Source organism: Daphnia pulex, chromosome 7, assembly GCF_021134715.1.
Source record: "Daphnia pulex isolate KAP4 chromosome 7, ASM2113471v1".
NCBI lineage: Eukaryota > Metazoa > Arthropoda > Branchiopoda > Diplostraca > Daphniidae > Daphnia > Daphnia pulex.
Window position 1 is genome coordinate 7062509 of NC_060023.1, and position 22707 is coordinate 7085215.

The 22707-nt window shown below is 37.2% G+C and overlaps 19 non-coding genes across 19 annotated transcripts; 3 read left to right on the forward strand and 16 right to left on the reverse strand.

The window, feature by feature from the left end:
* Nucleotides 1-23: 23 nt before the first annotated feature.
* On the forward strand, nucleotides 24-96 carry Trnav-uac. The gene has a single exon. It is a non-coding gene; the product is annotated as a tRNA-Val (tRNA).
* A 3538-nt stretch (nucleotides 97-3634) lies between these two features.
* Trnaa-cgc lies at nucleotides 3635-3706 on the reverse strand. The gene has a single exon. It is a non-coding gene; the product is annotated as a tRNA-Ala (tRNA).
* Nucleotides 3707-4348: 642 nt separating this feature from the next.
* Nucleotides 4349-4420, reverse strand: Trnaa-ugc. Its single transcript has one exon. It is a non-coding gene; the product is annotated as a tRNA-Ala (tRNA).
* A 67-nt stretch (nucleotides 4421-4487) lies between these two features.
* Nucleotides 4488-4559, reverse strand: Trnaa-cgc. The gene has a single exon. It is a non-coding gene; the product is annotated as a tRNA-Ala (tRNA).
* Nucleotides 4560-5202: 643 nt separating this feature from the next.
* Nucleotides 5203-5274, reverse strand: Trnaa-ugc. Its single transcript has one exon. It is a non-coding gene; the product is annotated as a tRNA-Ala (tRNA).
* A 783-nt stretch (nucleotides 5275-6057) lies between these two features.
* Trnaa-ugc lies at nucleotides 6058-6129 on the reverse strand. The gene has a single exon. It is a non-coding gene; the product is annotated as a tRNA-Ala (tRNA).
* Nucleotides 6130-6196: 67 nt separating this feature from the next.
* Trnaa-cgc lies at nucleotides 6197-6268 on the reverse strand. The gene has a single exon. It is a non-coding gene; the product is annotated as a tRNA-Ala (tRNA).
* A 643-nt stretch (nucleotides 6269-6911) lies between these two features.
* Trnaa-ugc lies at nucleotides 6912-6983 on the reverse strand. Its single transcript has one exon. It is a non-coding gene; the product is annotated as a tRNA-Ala (tRNA).
* Nucleotides 6984-7233: 250 nt separating this feature from the next.
* Trnal-uaa lies at nucleotides 7234-7370 on the reverse strand. The gene is made up of 2 exons: nucleotides 7334-7370; nucleotides 7234-7278 (listed from the first exon to the last, which is right to left on the reverse strand). It is a non-coding gene; the product is annotated as a tRNA-Leu (tRNA).
* Nucleotides 7371-9792: 2422 nt separating this feature from the next.
* On the reverse strand, nucleotides 9793-9864 carry Trnaa-cgc. Its single transcript has one exon. It is a non-coding gene; the product is annotated as a tRNA-Ala (tRNA).
* A 643-nt stretch (nucleotides 9865-10507) lies between these two features.
* Trnaa-ugc lies at nucleotides 10508-10579 on the reverse strand. Its single transcript has one exon. It is a non-coding gene; the product is annotated as a tRNA-Ala (tRNA).
* A 782-nt stretch (nucleotides 10580-11361) lies between these two features.
* On the reverse strand, nucleotides 11362-11433 carry Trnaa-ugc. Its single transcript has one exon. It is a non-coding gene; the product is annotated as a tRNA-Ala (tRNA).
* A 770-nt stretch (nucleotides 11434-12203) lies between these two features.
* On the reverse strand, nucleotides 12204-12275 carry Trnaa-ugc. The gene has a single exon. It is a non-coding gene; the product is annotated as a tRNA-Ala (tRNA).
* A 67-nt stretch (nucleotides 12276-12342) lies between these two features.
* Trnaa-cgc lies at nucleotides 12343-12414 on the reverse strand. Its single transcript has one exon. It is a non-coding gene; the product is annotated as a tRNA-Ala (tRNA).
* A 1801-nt stretch (nucleotides 12415-14215) lies between these two features.
* Trnav-uac lies at nucleotides 14216-14288 on the forward strand. Its single transcript has one exon. It is a non-coding gene; the product is annotated as a tRNA-Val (tRNA).
* A 3539-nt stretch (nucleotides 14289-17827) lies between these two features.
* Nucleotides 17828-17899, reverse strand: Trnaa-cgc. Its single transcript has one exon. It is a non-coding gene; the product is annotated as a tRNA-Ala (tRNA).
* Nucleotides 17900-18542: 643 nt separating this feature from the next.
* On the reverse strand, nucleotides 18543-18614 carry Trnaa-ugc. The gene has a single exon. It is a non-coding gene; the product is annotated as a tRNA-Ala (tRNA).
* Nucleotides 18615-19384: 770 nt separating this feature from the next.
* Nucleotides 19385-19456, reverse strand: Trnaa-ugc. Its single transcript has one exon. It is a non-coding gene; the product is annotated as a tRNA-Ala (tRNA).
* Nucleotides 19457-20494: 1038 nt separating this feature from the next.
* Nucleotides 20495-20567, forward strand: Trnav-uac. Its single transcript has one exon. It is a non-coding gene; the product is annotated as a tRNA-Val (tRNA).
* The last annotated feature ends 2140 nt before the right edge of the window (nucleotides 20568-22707 follow it).

Genomic DNA, 22707 nt, shown 5'->3' on the forward strand with positions numbered 1-22707 from the left:
TTTGCCATATTTCAAAAATTAACGTTTCCATAGTGTAGTGGTTATCACGTCGGCTTTACACGCTGAAGGTCCTCAATTCGATCCTGGGTGGAAACAATCTGACAACTTTAATCCGAGTATGGAATCGCATTTCCTTTTGTACTTTCTCGATAATAGCCAATATCTGGACTTGTGTACTGCTATGTAAAATGTGTAATGGAAGAAGAGCGGTAGGAATCTTACACGCTAACTAGCTAGTCTGTACACTTAAAAGGGTGCCACTACCAAGTTGTATTTGTTTGGCTATCCGTCTGGTGTCATCCCAACGAAAAGCAGTCAAAACTGGCGCTTTTTTAACGCAACAATAACCGCTGAAGTTTTGAATTGATTACTGCAAAATGGTAATGTTACATCACTAGAGATAATTTTACAACTATGCAGTCTATCATCCTAGCACTCATTACATACAAAGTAAAAAGATAAAATATAGGAATATCACTTATGTGTATCTTAGCAGTAAATCCTCATAACCACCGATGTAGTTATCACCATAGTGCGAGCGATAATCCAAGTGCATTTTACCATGACATAATAGATAGTATTGGATTACAACGTTGATTTTTATGAGCCTGGCTAGCTCAGTCGGAACAGCATGAGACTCTTAAGTATTAATTGCAATTGTACACACGACCGGGGTTTTACATTTTTCACTAAGATTATCGTACCTGGCAGGTTCTTTCTATATTGTGCGCAAATCTGCTACTGATACAGTGATAATTCTATGGTGTGATTATTGTTTTGTCACTATATATTTGATGTAAATCTTTAAATAAATGATACAAAAGTTTCCATATAAACAGGTAAGCATGCAGAAAACCGCAAGTTATTTCATTTTAAAACATCTCAATGATGAACATCCGTTGTATAAGGGGGCATCCAGGTTTGAACTGGGGACATTTCTGTTTGCAGTCGATTGCTCTACCACTGAGCTATACCCCCATAAATGATTGTATGAGTTTACCTTCGACATTCTGGATTATAAGGTATTAATTTTGCGAAAAAAACCTTATCTTTTAATTTTTGTTTCACACAGGATGCGCGAACAAAGAATCATTTGGTTAATAATTGAGTTTCTATTGAACAGGAGGCCACGTCAGATATTTCAGTTATTTAAGTGAAGAAACTGTGTGTTATTAAATAATACTTCTTGAACAGCTTTAACGCAGATCAGTTTCCATAAGCTGATGAGAATTTCTTTCAAACTTTCAAAAGTCAGGCTGATACGTAAAAATATTTTTAGTGAGCTGATTTTCAAATTCAATAAACACAACAATGAAACAATTTAACTGAATAAACCCAATAATAGTTCATTCCCTGTATTAGATTCAACTTAATAGGGGGCATCCGTGGTTGAACCGGGGACATTTCGATCTGCAGTCGAATGCTCTTCCACTGAGCTATACCCCCGATATTTTTACATTTTACCGCGTATTTGTATTATTCCCCTATTTTAATTAAGAGTAACTGACTCTGAAATATCGATTTATCCCTGAGGTATATTTATATACGAAGGTCCTTAACAATATAGGGTGTGGGGTATAGGGGGTAGGGTAGTAGTAGCTAGTAGTGAATTTCAGAGGGTTTAATGTCCATTTAGTTATCCTTTATACGTTTCTTCCCTGAATGACCAATCGTCACCAAATTTTGTACGTAATTCTGTCAAAATTTGATACATGTCACACATTTGTACATGATGATCTTGATTTTAATAAATTTTTTGATCAAGTAAAATTTCTATTCCCCTTTTTTTTAACAGTTAGTCATCAACCAAGAAGTTGAGGAACATTTTAAAAATGTTTGATCATACTCATTTTGAAGCTCTGGGTCATCTCTCTCTTCTTCCCTTGTCCTCTCCACAGTCATCAAGATCTTTTAGCGGTCGTGAACAGTTACCACCGATCTTCCACTTCCATTTACCTCCGAAAGTTTTTTAACAATTAATCCACCACTCAACCGCACCAAATCCATGGACCCCACTTTTTTTCCCCATTCCACTATGGGACCAAGAAATCTGAAATAATTCAGGCATATCCAGTTTTTTAGTTCGGATTCACCTGTTTTTGCAGAATTTAAATATTCCCTGCCGTTCGGGAGATATTTAATGTTAAAGTTTGAGTTTTTTTCAAATTTTAACAATTTTAGGGGTCTTTGGCATCGCTTTTTGGGTAAATGCTAACCTTTAAAAAAAAACAAATTCAACCAAAAGTTTGCTTGGCCATCCCTTAATACCAATCCAAAAGAAATTTACATTCCGAATTAGATTGACCGAGTTATTCCCAATCTAGTAAAGTGTAATTTTGACCAGTTTCCCACCCAGCCTAGTCGCAATTTTTTTATTACTCTCCCTCGCGTTCCTAGCGTCCATAGCGGAATGGGAAAAAAGTGGGGTCCATGGATTTGGTGCGGTTGAGTGTTGGATTGCTTGTTAAGTGTAATTTTTCAAAAGTTACAAATATAAATTTCCTAAATGGCTTGATCGAGATTCGAACCCCGAACCATACCAGTGGCAGCCTGGGTTGCTAACCATGAGACCAACATTAACATAAGATTTAAGGGAAAACGTGGTCAGGTTGGTGTGTACACCAAACGATGTAACGAAAGACGAAGTAAAGCTATGGTAATATGACGCAACCATCGGTATCGATTTTGGAACCGGTCGTAAAACACTTAGGTTATATGCCTGAATTAAGATTTTTTCAGCGGTGGTTTAATCTAACTGCTATAAGAGCACATCCATTTCTTTATAGTTAATATGTAACTAATAATTTTTCCAATTCCATGTTACTATAGTAATAAATGTTGCTAAAACTTAATCTAAACATGAAGTGCGACGTGGGGTGGCGGGAAAAAGCCTCCGCCACACCTAAGTCGCACCACTCATAATATTAACAGATTATTAGTCAATTAGTTATAAAGAATCAATTATGAAAGAGAATAAAGGGAAACAGAATTTTCCAAACGTTAAAGTATGTATTAATCTACCATAACCTTTATTTTCTGTCTCTTTAACGTTTAAAAAAATTACCGAAGGATATTACCGAAGGAATCTTGTATTGCAATGTGGCGTAAACTAGGTGTATTGAGAAGAGCACACAATTGTAACAATGACAGGGAAAAATATCAATAATTAATGGAAATTTTATGCTTTTCTGTTCAATTTTAGAGGATCATTGCAGGTTTAATCGACAGTGCCACAACCGAATGGCCGTCAGAAAATACCACTGGGACGACAAAAGCCGGTTTCTACCAGTAGAAGAAAAAGAACGATAAGAAAGATTATGCCCTATCGTTTTGCAAGGTACTTGTTTGATCACTGGGTATTTACACTTTTCACGAGATATTCGTAGGAATTTAGAATGTAGTTTCATTCTGTTGGCAGACCTGACAATGGTCCTTTTATCAAAATGAAAGTGATTATAGTATGGAGTTGCGGATGATTGAACTCCAAGCTTTTCGCATGCAAAGCGATCACTCTACCACTGAGTTACAACCCCTTGACAATCGAGACTACCAGTATGTTCCTGATACTTGCTTTTCGCAAGCCACACACTCTATTATTGCTATTGCTATTAACACTCTATTATTTGCAAAAGCTTGGAGTTGCGGAGGATTGAACTCCGGTCTTCTCACATGCGAAGCGAGCACTCTACCTCTGAGTTACAACCCCTTAACTTATGCTCGTTTGCTTTAAGTGACTGTTAACGATTGTGACACGTATGTGTTTTCAATGGAGAAGAAGATTTAAAGTGAAAAAGAATAAAACTTTAAAGGAAGGTTTTGTCAAGAGTGGGGTTCGAACCCACGCCTTCTTCGAATACCAGAATGCCAAGTAACGGATATCACAAGATTACCTATTAACTATTATTTGAATTAGAATCTTAAGTCTGGCTCTTTAACCACTCGGCCATCTTGACATTGTTATCGCAATGGCTACTTTTATTGCAATGTGGCGTAAAATAGGTGTATTGAGAAGAGCACACAATTGTAACAATGACAGGGAAAAATATCAATAATTAATGGCAATTGTATGCTTTTCTGTTCAATTTTCGAAGATCATTGCAGGTTTAATCGAAAGTGCCACAACCGAATGGCCGTCAGAAAATACCGCTGGGACGACAAAAGCCGGTTTCTACCAGTAGAAGAAAAATAACGATAAGAAAGATTATGCCCTATCGTTTTGCAAGTACTTGTTTGTTCACTGGGTATTTACACTTTTCACGAGATATTCGTTAGAATGTGGAATGTAGTTTCATTCTGTTGGCAGACCTAACAATGGTCTTTTTTTTTCAAAATCAAAGTGATTATAGTATGGAGTTGCGGAGGATCGAACTCCGGGCTTTTCGCATGCAAAGCGAACACTCTACCACTGAGTTACAACCCCTTGGCAATCGAGACTACCAGTATTTTTCTGATACTTGCTTTTTACCACTCGATTATTTGCACTACCTTGGAGTTGCGGAGGATTGAACTCCGGTATTCTCACATGCGAAGCGAGCACTCTACCTCTGAGTTACAACCCCTTAACTTATGCTCGTTTGCTTTGAGTGACTGTTAACGATTGTGACACGTATGTGTTTTCAATGGAGAAGAAGATTTAAAGTGAAAAAGAATAAAACTTGAAAGGAAGGTTTTGTAAAGAGTGGGGTACGAACCCACGCCTTCTTCGAAGACCAGAATGCCAAGTAACGGATTCTACAAGATTACCTATTAATCTATTATTTGAATTAGAATCTTAAGTCTGGCGCCTTAACCACTCGGCAATCTTGACATTGTCAACGCAATAACTACTTATATTGCAATGTGGTGTAAACTAGGTGTATTGAGAAGAGCACACAATTGTAACAATGACAGGGCAAAATATCAATAATTAATGGCAATTGTATGCTTTTCTGTTCAATTTTCGAAGATCATTGCAGGTTTAATCGAAAGTGCCACAACCGAATGGCCGTCAGAAAATACCGCTGGGACGACAAAAGCCGGTTTCTACCAGTAGAAGAAAAAGAACGATAAGAAAGATTATTCCATGTCGTTTTGAAAGTACTTGTTTGATCACTGGGTATTTACACTTTTCACGAGATATTCGTAAGAATGTTGAATGTGGTTTCATTCTGTTGGCAGACCTGACAAAGGTCTTTATGTTTTTAACCGAAAGTGATTATAGTATGGAGTTGCGGAAGATTGAACTCCGGGCTTTCCGCATGCAAAGCGAACACTCTACCACTGAGTTACAACCCCTTGACAATTGAGACTACCAGTATGTTCCTGATACTTGCTTTTTACCACTCGATTATTTGCACTACCTTGAAGTTGCGGAGGATTGAACTCCGGTATTCTCATATGCGAAGCGAGCACTCTACCTCTGAATTACAACCCCTTAACTTATGCTCGTTTGCTTTAAGTGACTGTTAACGATTGCGACACGTACGTGTTTTCAATGGAGAAGAAGATTTAAAGTGAAAAAGAATAAAACTTTAAAGGAAGGTTTTGTCAAGAGTGGGGTTCGAACCCACGCCTTCTTCGAAGACCAGAATGCCCAAGTAACGGATATCACAAGATTACCTATTAATCTATTATTTGAATTAGAATCTTAATTCTGGCTCTTTAACCACTCGGCCATCTTGACATTGTTATCGCAATGGCTACTTTTATTGCAATGTGGCGTAAAATAGGTGTATTGAGAAGAGCACACAATTGTAACAATGACAGGGAAAAATATCAATAATTAATGGCAATTGTATGCTTTTCTGTTCAATTTTCGAGGATCATGGCAGGTTTAATCGACAGTGCCACAACCGAATGGCCGTCAGAAAATACCGCTGGGACGACAAAAGCCGGTTTCTACCAGTAGAAGAAAAATAACGATAAGAAAGATTATGCCCTATCGTTTTGCAAGTACTTGTTTGTTCACTGGGTATTTACACTTTTCACGAGATATTCGTTAGAATGTGGAATGTAGTTTCATTCTGTTGGCAGACCTAACAATGGTCTTTTTTTTTCAAAATCAAAGTGATTATAGTATGGAGTTGCGGAGGATCGAACTCCGGGCTTTACGCATGCAAAGCGAACACTCTACCACTGAGTTACAACCCCTTGGCAATCGAGACTACCAGTATTTTTCTGATACTTGCTTTTTACCACTCGATTATTTACACTACCTTGGAGTTGCGGAGGATTGAACTCCGGTCTTCTCACATGCGAAGCGAGCACTCTACCTCTGAGTTACAACCCCTTAACTTATGCTCGTTTGCTTTGAGTGACTGTTAACGATTGTGACACGTATGTGTTTTCAATGGAGAAGAAGATTTAAAGTGAAAAAGAATAAAACTTGAAAGGAAGGTTTTGTAAAGAGTGGGGTACGAACCCACACCTTCTTCGAAGACCAGAATGCCAAGTAACGGATTCTACAAGATTACCTATTAATCTATTATTTGAATTAGAATCTTAAGTCTGGCTCCTTAACCACTCGGCAATCTTGACATTGTCAACGCAATAACTACTTATATTGCAATGTGGTGTAAACTAGGTGTATTGAGAAGAGCACACAATTGTAACAATGACAGGGCAAAATATCAATAATTAATGGCAATTGTATGCTTTTCTGTTCAATTTTCGAAGATCATTGCAGGTTTAATCGAAAGTGCCAGTACCGAATGGCCGTCAGAAAATACCGCTGGGACGACAAAAGCCGGTTTCTACCAGTAGAAGAAAAAGAACGATAAGAAAGATTATTCCATGTCGTTTTGAAAGTACTTGTTTGATCACTGGGTATTTACACTTTTCACGAGATATTCGAAAGAATGTTGAATGTGGTTTCATTCTGTTGGCAGACCTGACAAAGGTCTTTATGTTTTTAACCGAAAGTGATTATAGTATGGAGTTGCGGAAGATTGAACTCCGGGCTTTCCGCATGCAAAGCGAACACTCTACCACTGAGTTACAACCCCTTGACAATTGAGACTACCAGTATGTTCCTGATACTTGCTTTTTACCACTCGATTATTTGCACTACCTTGGAGTTGCGGAGGATTGAACTCCGGTATTCTCATATGCGAAGCGAGCACTCTACCTCTGAATTACAACCCCTTAACTTATGATCGTTTGCTTTAAGTGACTGTTAACGATTGCGACACGTACGTGTTTTCAATGGAGAAGAAGATTTAAAGTGAAAAAGAATAAAAGTTTAAAGGAAGGTTTTGTCAAGAGTGGGGTTCGAACCCACGCCTTCTTCGAAGACCAGAATGCCAAGTAACGGATTTCACAAGATTACCTATTAATCTATTATTTGAATTAGTATCTTAAGTCTGGCGCCTTAACCACTCGGCCATCTTGACATTGTTAACGCAATGACTACTTATCGCTTAGGTATATTTATATACGAAGGTCCTTAACAATATAGGGTGTGGGGTATAGGGGGAAGGGTAGTAGTAGCTAGTAGTGAAATTCAGAGGGTTTAATGTCCATTTAGTTATCCTTTATACGTTTCTTCCCTGAATGACCAATCGTCACCAAATTTTGTACATAATTCTGTCAAAATTTGATACATGTCGTAACGGGGTTTCATTTGTTTTCATTACTGTTTTAAAAATTTAATTTGCGTACTTGTTACCTAGCTGGTTGCCGAATCCTAGGCAGTGAATTCGCTTTTGTTTGCTTAACCTTCCAACTGTCAGTGCAGTGAGTGCTCAGCAGTGTTAACAAAAAAAAAAGTTTGAATCTTCCCTAGCAATTCAAGTTTTGATGATATGATATTGATATTTTGATGATATTTTATTTGATTTTTATTGTTCTTGTTCGATTTCGTCTTTATTGTTCTTATTATTGCCTCTTTTTGTTAACTGTTTTTAATAAATGATGATCTTGATTTTAATAAATTTTTTGATCAAGTAAAATTTCTATTCCCATTTTTTTAAACAGTTAGTCATCAACCAAGAAGTTGAGGAACATTTTAAAAATGTTTGATCATACAAATTTTGAAGCTCTGGGTCATCTCTCTCTTCTTCCCTTGTCCTCTCCACAGTCATCAAGATCTTTTGGCGGTCGTGAAGAGTTACCACCGATCTTCCACTCCCATTTACCTCCGATAGTTTTTTAACAATTAATCCACCACTCAACCGCACCAAATCCATGGACCCCACTTTTTTTCCCCATTCCACTATGGGACCAAGAAATCTGAAATAATTCAGGCATATCCAGTTTTTTAGTTCGGATTCACCTGTTTTTGCAGAATTTAAATATTCCCTGCCGTTCGGGAGATATTTAATGTTAAAGTTTGAGTTTTTTCAAATTTTAACAATTTTAGGGGGTCTTTGGCATCGCTTTTTGGGTAAATGCTAACCTTTAAAAAAAAACAAATTCAACCAAAAGTTTGCTTGGCCATCCCTTAATACCAATCCAAAAGGAATTTACATTCCGAATTAGATTGACCGAGTTATTCCCAATCTAGTAAAGTGTAATTTTGACCAGTTTCCCACCCAGCCTAGTCGCAATTTTTTTATTACTCTCCCTCGCGTTCCTAGCGTCCATAACGGAATGGGAAAAAAGTGGGGTCCATGGATTTGGTGCGGTTGAGTGTTGGATTGCTTGTTAAGTGTAATTTTTCAAAAGTTACAAATATAAAATTCCTAAATGGCTTGATCGAGATTCGAACCCCGAACCATACCAGTGGCAGCCCGGGTTGATAACCATGAGACCAACATTGACATAAGATTTAAGGGAAAACATGGTCAGGTTGGTGTGTACACCAAACAATGTAACGAAAGACGAAGTAAAGCTATGGTAATATGACGCTACCATCGGTATCGATTTTGGAACCGGTCGTAAAACACTTAGGTTATATGCCTGAATTAAGATTTTTTCAGCGGTGGTTTAATCTAACTGCTATAAGAGCACATCCATTTCTTTATAGTTAATATGTAACTAATAATTTTTCCAATTCCATGTTACTATAGTAATAAATGTTGCTAAAACTTAATCTAAACATGAAGTGCGACGTGGGGTGGCGGGAAAAAGCCTCCGCCACACCTAAGTCGCACCACTCATAATATTAACAGATTATTAGTCAATTAGTTATAAAGAATCAATTATGAAAGAGAATAAAGGGAAACAGAATTTTCCAAACGTTAAAGTATGTATTAATCTACCATAACCTTTATTTTCTGTCTCTTTAACGTTTAAAAAAATTACCGAAGGATATTACCGAAGGAATCTTGTATTGCAATGTGGCGTAAACTAGGTGTATTGAGAAGAGCACACAATTGTAACAATGACAGGGAAAAATATCAATAATTAATGGAAATTGTATGCTTTTCTGTTCAATTTTAGAGGATCATTGCAGGTTTAATCGACAGTGCCACAACCGAATGGCCGTCAGAAAATACCACTGGGACGACAAAAGCCGGTTTCTACCAGTAGAAGAAAAAGAACGATAAGAAAGATTATGCCCTATCGTTTTGCAAGGTACTTGTTTGATCACTGGGTATTTACACTTTTCACGAGATATTCGTAGGAATTTAGAATGTAGTTTCATTCTGTTGGCAGACCTGACAATGGTCCTTTTATCAAAATGAAAGTGATTATAGTATGGAGTTGCGGATGATTGAACTCCAAGCTTTTCGCATGCAAAGCGATCACTCTACCACTGAGTTACAACCCCTTGACAATCGAGACTACCAGTATGTTCCTGATACTTGCTTTTCGCAAGCCACACACTCTATTATTGCTATTGCTATTAACACTCTATTATTTGCAAAAGCTTGGAGTTGCGGAGGATTGAACTCCGGTCTTCTCACATGCGAAGCGAGCACTCTACCTCTGAGTTACAACCCCTTAACTTATGCTCGTTTGCTTTGAGTGACTGTTAACGATTGTGACACGTATGTGTTTTCAATGGAGAAGAAGATTTAAAGTGAAAAAGAATAAAACTTGAAAGGAAGGTTTTGTAAAGAGTGGGGTACGAACCCACGCCTTCTTCGAAGACCAGAATGCCAAGTAACGGATTCTACAAGATTACCTATTAATCTATTATTTGAATTAGAATCTTAAGTCTGGCGCCTTAACCACTCGGCAATCTTGACATTGTCAACGCAATAACTACTTATATTGCAATGTGGTGTAAACTAGGTGTATTGAGAAGAGCACACAATTGTAACAATGACAGGGCAAAATATCAATAATTAATGGCAATTGTATGCTTTTCTGTTCAATTTTCGAAGATCATTGCAGGTTTAATCGAAAGTGCCACAACCGAATGGCCGTCAGAAAATACCGCTGGGACGACAAAAGCCGGTTTCTACCAGTAGAAGAAAAAGAACGATAAGAAAGATTATTCCATGTCGTTTTGAAAGTACTTGTTTGATCACTGGGTATTTACACTTTTCACGAGATATTCGTAAGAATGTTGAATGTGGTTTCATTCTGTTGGCAGACCTGACAAAGGTCTTTATGTTTTTAACCGAAAGTGATTATAGTATGGAGTTGCGGAAGATTGAACTCCGGGCTTTCCGCATGCAAAGCGAACACTCTACCACTGAGTTACAACCCCTTGACAATTGAGACTACCAGTATGTTCCTGATACTTGCTTTTTACCACTCGATTATTTGCACTACCTTGAAGTTGCGGAGGATTGAACTCCGGTATTCTCATATGCGAAGCGAGCACTCTACCTCTGAATTACAACCCCTTAACTTATGATCGTTTGCTTTAAGTGACTGTTAACGATTGCGACACGTACGTGTTTTCAATGGAGAAGAAGATTTAAAGTGAAAAAGAATAAAACTTTAAAGGAAGGTTTTGTCAAGAGTGGGGTTCGAACCCACGCCTTCTTCGAAGACCAGAATGCCAAGTAACGGATATCACAAGATTACCTATTAATCTATTATTTGAATTAGAATCTTAATTCTGGCTCTTTAACCACTCGGCCATCTTGACATTGTTATCGCAATGGCTACTTTTATTGCAATGTGGCGTAAAATAGGTGTATTGAGAAGAGCACACAATTGTAACAATGACAGGGCAAAATATCAATAATTAATGGCAATTGTATGCTTTTCTGTTCAATTTTCGAAGATCATTGCAGGTTTAATCGAAAGTGCCACAACCGAATGGCCGTCAGAAAATACCGCTGGGACGACAAAAGCCGGTTTCTACCAGTAGAAGAAAAAGAACGATAAGAAAGATTATTCCATGTCGTTTTGAAAGTACTTGTTTGATCACTGGGTATTTACACTTTTCACGAGATATTCGTAAGAATGTTGAATGTGGTTTCATTCTGTTGGCAGACCTGACAAAGGTCTTTATGTTTTTAACCGAAAGTGATTATAGTATGGAGTTGCGGAAGATTGAACTCCGGGCTTTCCGCATGCAAAGCGAACACTCTACCACTGAGTTACAACCCCTTGACAATTGAGACTACCAGTATGTTCCTGATACTTGCTTTTTACCACTCGATTATTTGCACTACCTTGAAGTTGCGGAGGATTGAACTCCGGTATTCTCATATGCGAAGCGAGCACTCTACCTCTGAATTACAACCCCTTAACTTATGATCGTTTGCTTTAAGTGACTGTTAACGATTGCGACACGTACGTGTTTTCAATGGAGAAGAAGATTTAAAGTGAAAAAGAATAAAACTTTAAAGGAAGGTTTTGTCAAGAGTGGGGTTCGAACCCACGCCTTCTTCGAAGACCAGAATGCCAAGTAACGGATATCACAAGATTACCTATTAATCTATTATTTGAATTAGAATCTTAATTCTGGCTCTTTAACCACTCGGCCATCTTGACATTGTTATCGCAATGGCTACTTTTATTGCAATGTGGCGTAAAATAGGTGTATTGAGAAGAGCACACAATTGTAACAATGACAGGGAAAAATATCAATAATTAATGGCAATTGTATGCTTTTCTGTTCAATTTTCGAGGATCATGGCAGGTTTAATCGACAGTGCCACAACCGAATGGCCGTCAGAAAATACCGCTGGGACGACAAAAGCCGGTTTCTACCAGTAGAAGAAAAATAACGATAAGAAAGATTATGCCCTATCGTTTTGCAAGTACTTGTTTGTTCACTTTTCACGAGATATTCGTTAGAATGTGGAATGTAGTTTCATTCTGTTGGCAGACCTAACAATGGTCTTTTTTTTTTCAAAATCAAAGTGATTATAGTATGGAGTTGCGGAGGATCGAACTCCGGGCTTTTCGCATGCAAAGCGAACACTCTACCACTGAGTTACAACCCCTTGGCAATCGAGACTACCAGTATTTTTCTGATACTTGCTTTTTACCACTCGATTATTTACACTACCTTGGAGTTGCGGAGGATTGAACTCCGGTCTTCTCACATGCGAAGCGAGCACTCTACCTCTGAGTTACAACCCCTTAACTTATGCTCGTTTGCTTTGAGTGACTGTTAACGATTGTGACACGTATGTGTTTTCAATGGAGAAGAAGATTTAAAGTGAAAAAGAATAAAACTTGAAAGGAAGGTTTTGTAAAGAGTGGGGTACGAACCCACGCCTTCTTCGAAGACCAGAATGCCAAGTAACGGATTTCACAAGATTACCTATTAATCTATTATTTGAATTAGTATCTTAAGTCTGGCGCCTTAACCACTCGGCCATCTTGACATTGTTAACGCAATGACTACTTATCGCTTAGGTATATTTATATACGAAGGTCCTTAACAATATAGGGTGTGGGGTATAGGGGGAAGGGTAGTAGTAGCTAGTAGTGAAATTCAGAGGGTTTAATGTCCATTTAGTTATCCTTTATACGTTTCTTCCCTGAATGACCAATCGTCACCAAATTTTGTACATAATTCTGTCAAAATTTGATACATGTCGTAACGGGGTTTCATTTGTTTTCATTACTGTTTTAAAAATTTAATTTGCGTACTTGTTACCTAGCTGGTTGCCGAATCCTAGGCAGTGAATTCGCTTTTGTTTGCTTAACCTTCCAACTGTCAGTGCAGTGAGTGCTCAGCAGTGTTAACAAAAAAAAAAGTTTGAATCTTCCCTAGCAATTCAAGTTTTGATGATATGATATTGATATTTTGATGATATTTTATTTGATTTTTATTGTTCTTGTTCGATTTCGTCTTTATTGTTCTTATTATTGCCTCTTTTTGTTAACTGTTTTTAATAAATGATGATCTTGATTTTAATAAATTTTTTGATCAAGTAAAATTTTTATTCCCCTTTTTTTTAACAGTTAGTAATCAACCAAGAAGTTGAGGAACATTTTAAAAATGTTTGATCATACAAATTTTGAAGCTCTGGGTCATCTCTCTCTTCTTCCCTTGTCCTCTCCACAGTCATCAAGATCTTTTGGCGGTCGTGAAGAGTTACCACCGATCTTCCACTTCCATTTACCTCCAAAAGTTTTTTAAGTGTAATTTTTCAAAAGTTACAAATGGCTTGATCGAGATTCGAACCCCGAACCATACGAGTGGCAGCCCGGGTTGCTAACCATGAGACCAACATTGACATAAGTTTTAAGGGAAAACGTGGTCAGGTTGGTGTGTACACCAAACAATGTAACGAAAGACGAAGTAAAGCTATGGTAATATCGCTAGCGACGCTACCATCGGTATCGATTTTGGAACCGGTCGTAAAACACTTAGGTTATATGCCTGAATTAATATTTTTTCAGCGGTGGTTTAATCTAACTGCTATAAGAGCACATACAATTCTTTATAGTTAATATGTAACTAATAATTTTTCCAATTCCATGTTACTATAGTAATAAATGTTGCTAAAACTTAATCTAAACGACGTGGGGTGGCGGGGCGAAGCCTCCGCCACTCCTAAGTCGCACCACTCATAATATTAACAGATTATTAGTCAATTAGTTATAAAGAATCAATTATGAAAGAGAATAAAGGGAAAGAGAATTTTCCAAACGTTATAGTATGTATTAATCTACCATAACCTTTATTTTCTGTCTCTTTAACGTTTAAAAAAATTACCGAAGGATATTACCGAAGGAATCTTGTATTTTTTAAAAATTAGATTTCTTTTCTCTGATATTTCACGAAACGAAATGTCGATAATTGATGCCTATTTTTTCATCGTGTGGCTTTCAGGTCAAGTCAGCTATTCCTTATTATATATTTGGGGGACATAAACATGTTATGGTGATTTTGGCGAAATAAATTTTTTGCCATATTTCAGAAATTGACGTTTCCATAGTGTAGTGGTTATCACGTCGGCTTTACACGCTGAAGGTCCTCAGTTCGATCCTGGGTGGAAACAATTTGACAACTTTAATCCGAGTGTGGAATTGCATTTCCTTTTGTACTTTCTCGATAATAGCCAATATCTGGACTTGTGTACTGCTATGTAAAATGTGTAATGGAAGAAGAGCGGTAGGAATCTTACACGCTAACTAGCTAGTCTGTACACTTAAAAGGGTGCCACTACCAAGTTGTATTTGTTTGGCTATCCGTCTGGTGTCATCCCAACGAAAAGCAGTCAAAACTGGCGCTTTTTTAACGCAACAATAACCGCTGAAGTTTTGAATTGATTACTGCAAAATGGTAATGTTACATCACTAGAGATAATTTTACAACTATGCAGTCTATCATCCTAGCACTCATTACATACAAAGTAAAAAGATAAAATATAGGAATATCACTTATGTGTATCTTAGCAGTAAATCCTCATAACCACCGATGTAGTTATCACCATAGTGCGAGCGATAATCCAAGTGCATTTTACCATGACATAATAGATAGTATTGGATTACAACGTTGATTTTTATGAGCCTGGCTAGCTCAGTCGGAACAGCATGAGACTCTTAAGTATTAATTGCAATTGTACACACGACCGGGGTTTTACATTTTTCGCTAAGATTATCGTACCTGGCAGGTTCTTTCTATATTGTGCGCAAATCTGCTACTGATACAGTGATAATTCTATGGTGTGATTATTGTTTTGTCACTATATATTTGATGTAAATCTTTAAATAAATGATACAAAAGTTTCCATATAAACAGGTAAGCATGCAGAAAACCGCAAGTTATTTCATTTTAAAACATCTCAATGATGAACATCCGTTGTATAAGGGGGCATCCAGGTTTGAACTGGGGACATTTCTGTTTGCAGTCGATTGCTCTACCACTGAGCTATACCCCCATAAATGATTGTATGAGTTTACCTTCGACATTCTGGATTATAAGGTATTAATTTTGCGAAAAAAACCTTATCTTTTAATTTTTGTTTCACACAGGATGCGCGAACAAAGAATCATTTGGTTAATAATTGAGTTTCTATTGAACAGGAGGCCACGTCAGATATTTCAGTTATTTAAGTGAAGAAACTGTGTGTTATTAAATAATACTTCTTGAACAGCTTTAACGCAGATCAGTTTCCATAAGCTGATGAGAATTTCTTTCAAACTTTCAAAAGTCAGGCTGATACGTAAAAATATTTTTAGTGAGCTGATTTTCAAATTCAATAAACACAACAATGAAACAATTTAACTGAATAAACCCAATAATAGTTCATTCCCTGTATTAGATTCAACTTAATAGGGGGCATCCGTGGTTGAACCGGGGACATTTCGATCTGCAGTCGAATGCTCTTCCACTGAGCTATACCCCCGATATTTTTACATTTTACCGCGTATTTGTATTATTCCCCTATTTTAATTAAGAGTAACTGACTCTGAAATATCGATTTATCCCTGAGGTATATTTATATACGAAGGTCCTTAACAATATAGGGTGTGGGGTATAGGGGGTAGGGTAGTAGTAGCTAGTAGTGAATTTCAGAGGGTTTAATGTCCATTTAGTTATCCTTTATACGTTTCTTCCCTGAATGACCAATCGTCACCAAATTTTGTACGTAATTCTGTCAAAATTTGATACATGTCACACATTTGTACATGATGATCTTGATTTTAATAAATTTTTTGATCAAGTAAAATTTCTATTCCCCTTTTTTTTAACAGTTAGTCATCAACCAAGAAGTTGAGGAACATTTTAAAAATTTTTGATCATACTCATTTTGAAGCTCTGGGTCATCTCTCTCTTCTTCCCTTGTCCTCTCCACAGTCATCAAGATCTTTTAGCGGTCGTGAACAGTTACCACCGATCTTCCACTTCCATTTACCTCCGAAAGTTTTTTAACAATTAATCCACCACTCAACCGCACCAAATCCATGGACCCCACTTTTTTTCCCCATTCCACTATGGGACCAAGAAATCTGAAATAATTCAGGCATATCCAGTTTTTTAGTTCGGATTCACCTGTTTTTGCAGAATTTAAATATTCCCTGCCGTTCGGGAGATATTTAATGTTAAAGTTTGAGTTTTTTCAAATTTTAACAATTTTAGGGGGTCTTTGGCATCGCTTTTTGGGTAAATGCTAACCTTTAAAAAAAAAACAAATTCAACCAAAAGTTTGCTTGGCCATCCCTTAATACCAATCCAAAAGGAATTTACATTCCGAATTAGATTGACCGAGTTATTCCCAATCTAGTAAAGTGTAATTTTGACCAGTTTCCCACCCAGCCTAGTCGCAATTTTTTTATTACTCTCCCTCGTGTTCCTAGCGTCCATAGCGGAATGGGAAAAAAGTGGGGTCAATGGATTTGGTGCGGTTGAGTGTTGGATTGCTTGTTAAGTGTAATTTTTCAAAAGTTACAAATATAAATTTCCTAAATGGTTTGATCGAGATTCGAACCCCGAACCATACCAGTGGCAGCCCGGGTTGCTAACCATGAGACCAACATTGACATAAGATTTAAGGGAAAACATGGTCAGGTTGGTGTGTACACCAAACAATGTAACGAAAGACGAAGTAAAGCTATGGTAATATGACGCTACCATCGGTATCGATTTTGGAACCGGTCGTAAAACACTTAGGTTATATGCCTGAATTAAGATTTTTTCAGCGGTGGTTTAATCTAACTGCTATAAGAGCACATCCATTTCTTTATAGTTAATATGTAACTAATAATTTTTCCAATTCCATGTTACTATAGTAATAAATGTTGCTAAAACTTAATCTAAACATGAAGTGCGACGTGGGGTGGCGGGAAAAAGCCTCCGCCACACCTAAGTCGCACCACTCATAATATTAACAGATTATTAGTCAATTAGTTATAAAGAATCAATTATGAAAGAGAATAAAGGGAAACAGAATTTTCCAAACGTTAAAGTATGTATTAATCTACCATAACCTTTATTTTCTGTCTCTTTAACGTTTAAAAAAATTACCGAAGGATATTACCGAAGGAATCTTGTATTGCAATGTGGCGTAAACTAGGTGTATTGAGAAGAGCACACAATTGTAACAATGACAGGGAAAAATATCAATAATTAATGGAAATTGTATGCTTTTCTGTTCAATTTTAGAGGATCATTGCAGGTTTAATCGACAGTGCCACAACCGAATGGCCGTCAGAAAATACCACTGGGACGACAAAAGCCGGTTTCTACCAGTAGAAGAAAAAGAACGATAAGAAAGATTATGCCCTATCGTTTTGCAAGGTACTTGTTTGATCACTGGGTATTTACACTTTTCACGAGATATTCGTAGGAATTTAGAATGTAGTTTCATTCTGTTGGCAGACCTGACAATGGTCCTTTTATCAAAATGAAAGTGATTATAGTATGGAGTTGCGGATGATTGAACTCCAAGCTTTTCGCATGCAAAGCGATCACTCTACCACTGAGTTACAACCCCTTGACAATCGAGACTACCAGTATGTTCCTGATACTTGCTTTTCGCAAGCCACACACTCTATTATTGCTATTGCTATTAACACTCTATTATTTGCAAAAGCTTGGAGTTGCGGAGGATTGAACTCCGGTCTTCTCACATGCGAAGCGAGCACTCTACCTCTGAGTTACAACCCCTTAACTTATGCTCGTTTGCTTTGAGTGACTGTTAACGATTGTGACACGTATGTGTTTTCAATGGAGAAGAAGATTTAAAGTGAAAAAGAATAAAACTTGAAAGGAAGGTTTTGTAAAGAGTGGGGTACGAACCCACGCCTTCTTCGAAGACCAGAATGCCAAGTAACGGATTCTACAAGATTACCTATTAATCTATTATTTGAATTAGAATCTTAAGTCTGGCGCCTTAACCACTCGGCAATCTTGACATTGTCAACGCAATAACTACTTATATTGCAATGTGGTGTAAACTAGGTGTATTGAGAAGAGCACACAATTGTAACAATGACAGGGCAAAATATCAATAATTAATGGCAATTGTATGCTTTTCTGTTCAATTTTCGAAGATCATTGCAGGTTTAATCGAAAGTGCCACAACCGAATGGCCGTCAGAAAATACCGCTGGGACGACAAAAGCCGGTTTCTACCAGTAGAAGAAAAAGAACGATAAGAAAGATTATTCCATGTCGTTTTGAAAGTACTTGTTTGATCACTGGGTATTTACACTTTTCACGAGATATTCGTAAGAATGTTGAATGTGGTTTCATTCTGTTGGCAGACCTGACAAAGGTCTTTATGTTTTTAACCGAAAGTGATTATAGTATGGAGTTGCGGAAGATTGAACTCCGGGCTTTCCGCATGCAAAGCGAACACTCTACCACTGAGTTACAACCCCTTGACAATTGAGACTACCAGTATGTTCCTGATACTTGCTTTTTACCACTCGATTATTTGCACTACCTTGAAGTTGCGGAGGATTGAACTCCGGTATTCTCATATGCGAAGCGAGCACTCTACCTCTGAATTACAACCCCTTAACTTATGATCGTTTGCTTTAAGTGACTGTTAACGATTGCGACACGTACGTGTTTTCAATGGAGAAGAAGATTTAAAGTGAAAAAGAATAAAACTTTAAAGGAAGGTTTTGTCAAGAGTGGGGTTCGAACCCACGCCTTCTTCGAAGACCAGAATGCCAAGTAACGGATATCACAAGATTACCTATTAATCTATTATTTGAATTAGAATCTTAATTCTGGCTCTTTAACCACTCGGCCATCTTGACATTGTTATCGCAATGGCTACTTTTATTGCAATGTGGCGTAAAATAGGTGTATTGAGAAGAGCACACAATTGTAACAATGACAGGGAAAAATATCAATAATTAATGGCAATTGTATGCTTTTCTGTTCAATTTTCGAGGATCATGGCAGGTTTAATCGACAGTGCCACAACCGAATGGCCGTCAGAAAATACCGCTGGGACGACAAAAGCCGGTTTCTACCAGTAGAAGAAAAATAACGATAAGAAAGATTATGCCCTATCGTTTTGCAAGTACTTGTTTGTTCACTTTTCACGAGATATTCGTTAGAATGTGGAATGTAGTTTCATTCTGTTGGCAGACCTAACAATGGTCTTTTTTTTTTCAAAATCAAAGTGATTATAGTATGGAGTTGCGGAGGATCGAACTCCGGGCTTTTCGCATGCAAAGCGAACACTCTACCACTGAGTTACAACCCCTTGGCAATCGAGACTACCAGTATTTTTCTGATACTTGCTTTTTACCACTCGATTATTTACACTAACAGTTAGTCATCAACCAAGAAGTTGAGGAACATTTTAAAAATGTTTGATCATACAAATTTTGAAGCTCTGGGTCATCTCTCTCTTCTTCCCTTGTCCTCTCCACAGTCATCAAGATCTTTTGGCGGTCGTGAAGAGTTACCACCGATCTTCCACTTCCATTTACCTCCAAAAGTTTTTTAAGTGTAATTTTTCAAAAGTTACAAATGGCTTGATCGAGATTCGAACCCCGAACCATACGAGTGGCAGCCCGGGTTGCTAACCATGAGACCAACATTAACATAAGTTTTAAGGGAAAACGTGGTCAGGTTGGTGTGTACACCAAACAATGTAACGAAAGACGAAGTAAAGCTATGGTAATATCGCTAGCGACGCTACCATCGGTATCGATTTTGGAACCGGTCGTAAAACACTTAGGTTATATGCCTGAATTAATATTTTTTCAGCGGTGGTTTAATCTAACTGCTATAAGAGCACATCCAATTCTTTATAGTTAATATGTAACTAATAATTTTTCCAATTCCATGTTACTATAGTAATAAATGTTGCTAAAACTTAATCTAAACGACATGGGGTGGCGGGGCGAAGCCTCCGCCACTCCTAAGTCGCACCACTCATAATATTAACAGATTATTAGTCAATTAGTTATAAAGAATCAATTATGAAAGAGAATAAAGGGAAAGAGAATTTTCCAAACGTTATAGTATGTATTAATCTACCATAACCTTTATTTTCTGTCTCTTTAACGTTTAAAAAAATTACCGAAGGATATTACCGAAGGAATCTTGTATTTTTTAAAAATTAGATTTCTTTTCTCTGATATTTCACGAAACGAAATGTCGATAATTGATGCCTATTTTTTCATCGTGTGGCTTTCAGGTCAAGTCAGCTATTCCTTATTATATATTTGGGGGACATAAACATGTTATGGTGATTTTGGCGAAATAAATTTTTTGCCATATTTCAGAAATTGACGTTTCCATAGTGTAGTGGTTATCACGTCGGCTTTACACGCTGAAGGTCCTCAGTTCGATCCTGGGTGGAAACAATTTGACAACTTTAATCCGAGTGTGGAATTGCATTTCCTTTTGTACTTTCTCGATAATAGCCAATATCTGGACTTGTGTACTGCTATGTAAAATGTGTAATGGAAGAAGAGCGGTAGGAATCTTACACGCTAACTAGCTAGTCTGTACACTTAAAAGGGTGCCACTACCAAGTTGTATTTGTTTGGCTATCCGTCTGGTGTCATCCCAACGAAAAGCAGTCAAAACTGGCGCTTTTTTAACGCAACAATAACCGCTGAAGTTTTGAATTGATTACTGCAAAATGGTAATGTTACATCACTAGAGATAATTTTACAACTATGCAGTCTATCATCCTAGCACTCATTACATACAAAGTAAAAAGATAAAATATAGGAATATCACTTATGTGTATCTTAGCAGTAAATCCTCATAACCACCGATGTAGTTATCACCATAGTGCGAGCGATAATCCAAGTGCATTTTACCATGACATAATAGATAGTATTGGATTACAACGTTGATTTTTATGAGCCTGGCTAGCTCAGTCGGAACAGCATGAGACTCTTAAGTATTAATTGCAATTGTACACACGACCGGGGTTTTACATTTTTCGCTAAGATTATCGTACCTGGCAGGTTCTTTCTATATTGTGCGCAAATCTGCTACTGATACAGTGATAATTCTATGGTGTGATTATTGTTTTGTCACTATATATTTGATGTAAATCTTTAAATAAATGATACAAAAGTTTCCATATAAACAGGTAAGCATGCAGAAAACCGCAAGTTATTTCATTTTAAAACATCTCAATGATGAACATCCGTTGTATAAGGGGGCACCCAGGTTTGAACTGGGGACATTTCTGTTTGCAGTCGATTGCTCTACCACTGAGCTATACCCCCATAAATGATTGTATGAGTTTACCTTCGACATTCTGGATTATAAGGTATTAATTTTGCGAAAAAAACCTTATCTTTTAATTTTTGTTTCACACAGGATGCGCGAACAAAGAATCATTTGGTTAATAATTGAGTTTCTATTGAACAGGAGGCCACGTCAGATATTTCAGTTATTTAAGTGAAGAAACTGTGTGTTATTAAATAATACTTCTTGAACAGCTTTAACGCAGATCAGTTTCCATAAGCTGATGAGAATTTCTTTCAAACTTTCAAAAGTCAGGCTGATACGTAAAAATATATTTAGTGAGCTGATTTTCAAATTCAATAAACACAACAATGAAACAATTTAACTGAATAAACCCAATAATAGTTCATTCCCTGTATTAGATTCAACTTAATAGGGGGCATCCGTGGTTGAACCGGGGACATTTCGATCTGCAGTCGAATGCTCTTCCACTGAGCTATACCCCCGATATTTTTACATTTTACCGCGTATTTGTATTATTCCCCTATTTTAATTAAGAGTAACTGACTCTGAAATATCGATTTATCCCTGAGGTATATTTATATACGAAGGTCCTTAACAATATAGGGTGTGGGGTATAGGGGGTAGGGTAGTAGTAGCTAGTAGTGAATTTCAGAGGGTTTAATGTCCATTTAGTTATCCTTTATACGTTTCTTCCCTGAATGACCAATCGTCACCAAATTTTGTACGTAATTCTGTCAAAATTTGATACATGTCACACATTTGTACATGATGATCTTGATTTTAATAAATTTTTTGATCAAGTAAAATTTCTATTCCCCTTTTTTTTAACAGTTAGTCATCAACCAAGAAGTTGAGGAACATTTTAAAAATGTTTGATCATACTCATTTTGAAGCTCTGGGTCATCTCTCTCTTCTTCCCTTGTCCTCTCCACAGTCATCAAGATCTTTTAGCGGTCGTGAACAGTTACCACCGATCTTCCACTTCCATTTACCTCCGAAAGTTTTTTAACAATTAATCCACCACTCAACCGCACCAAATCCATGGACCCCACTTTTTTTCCCCATTCCACTATGGGACCAAGAAATCTGAAATAATTCAGGCATATCCAGTTTTTTAGTTCGGATTCACCTGTTTTTGCAGAATTTAAATATTCCCTGCCGTTCGGGAGATATTTAATGTTAAAGTTTGAGTTTTTTCAAATTTTAACAATTTTAGGGGGTCTTTGGTATCGCTTTTTGGGTAAATGCTAACCTTAAAAAAAAACAAATTCA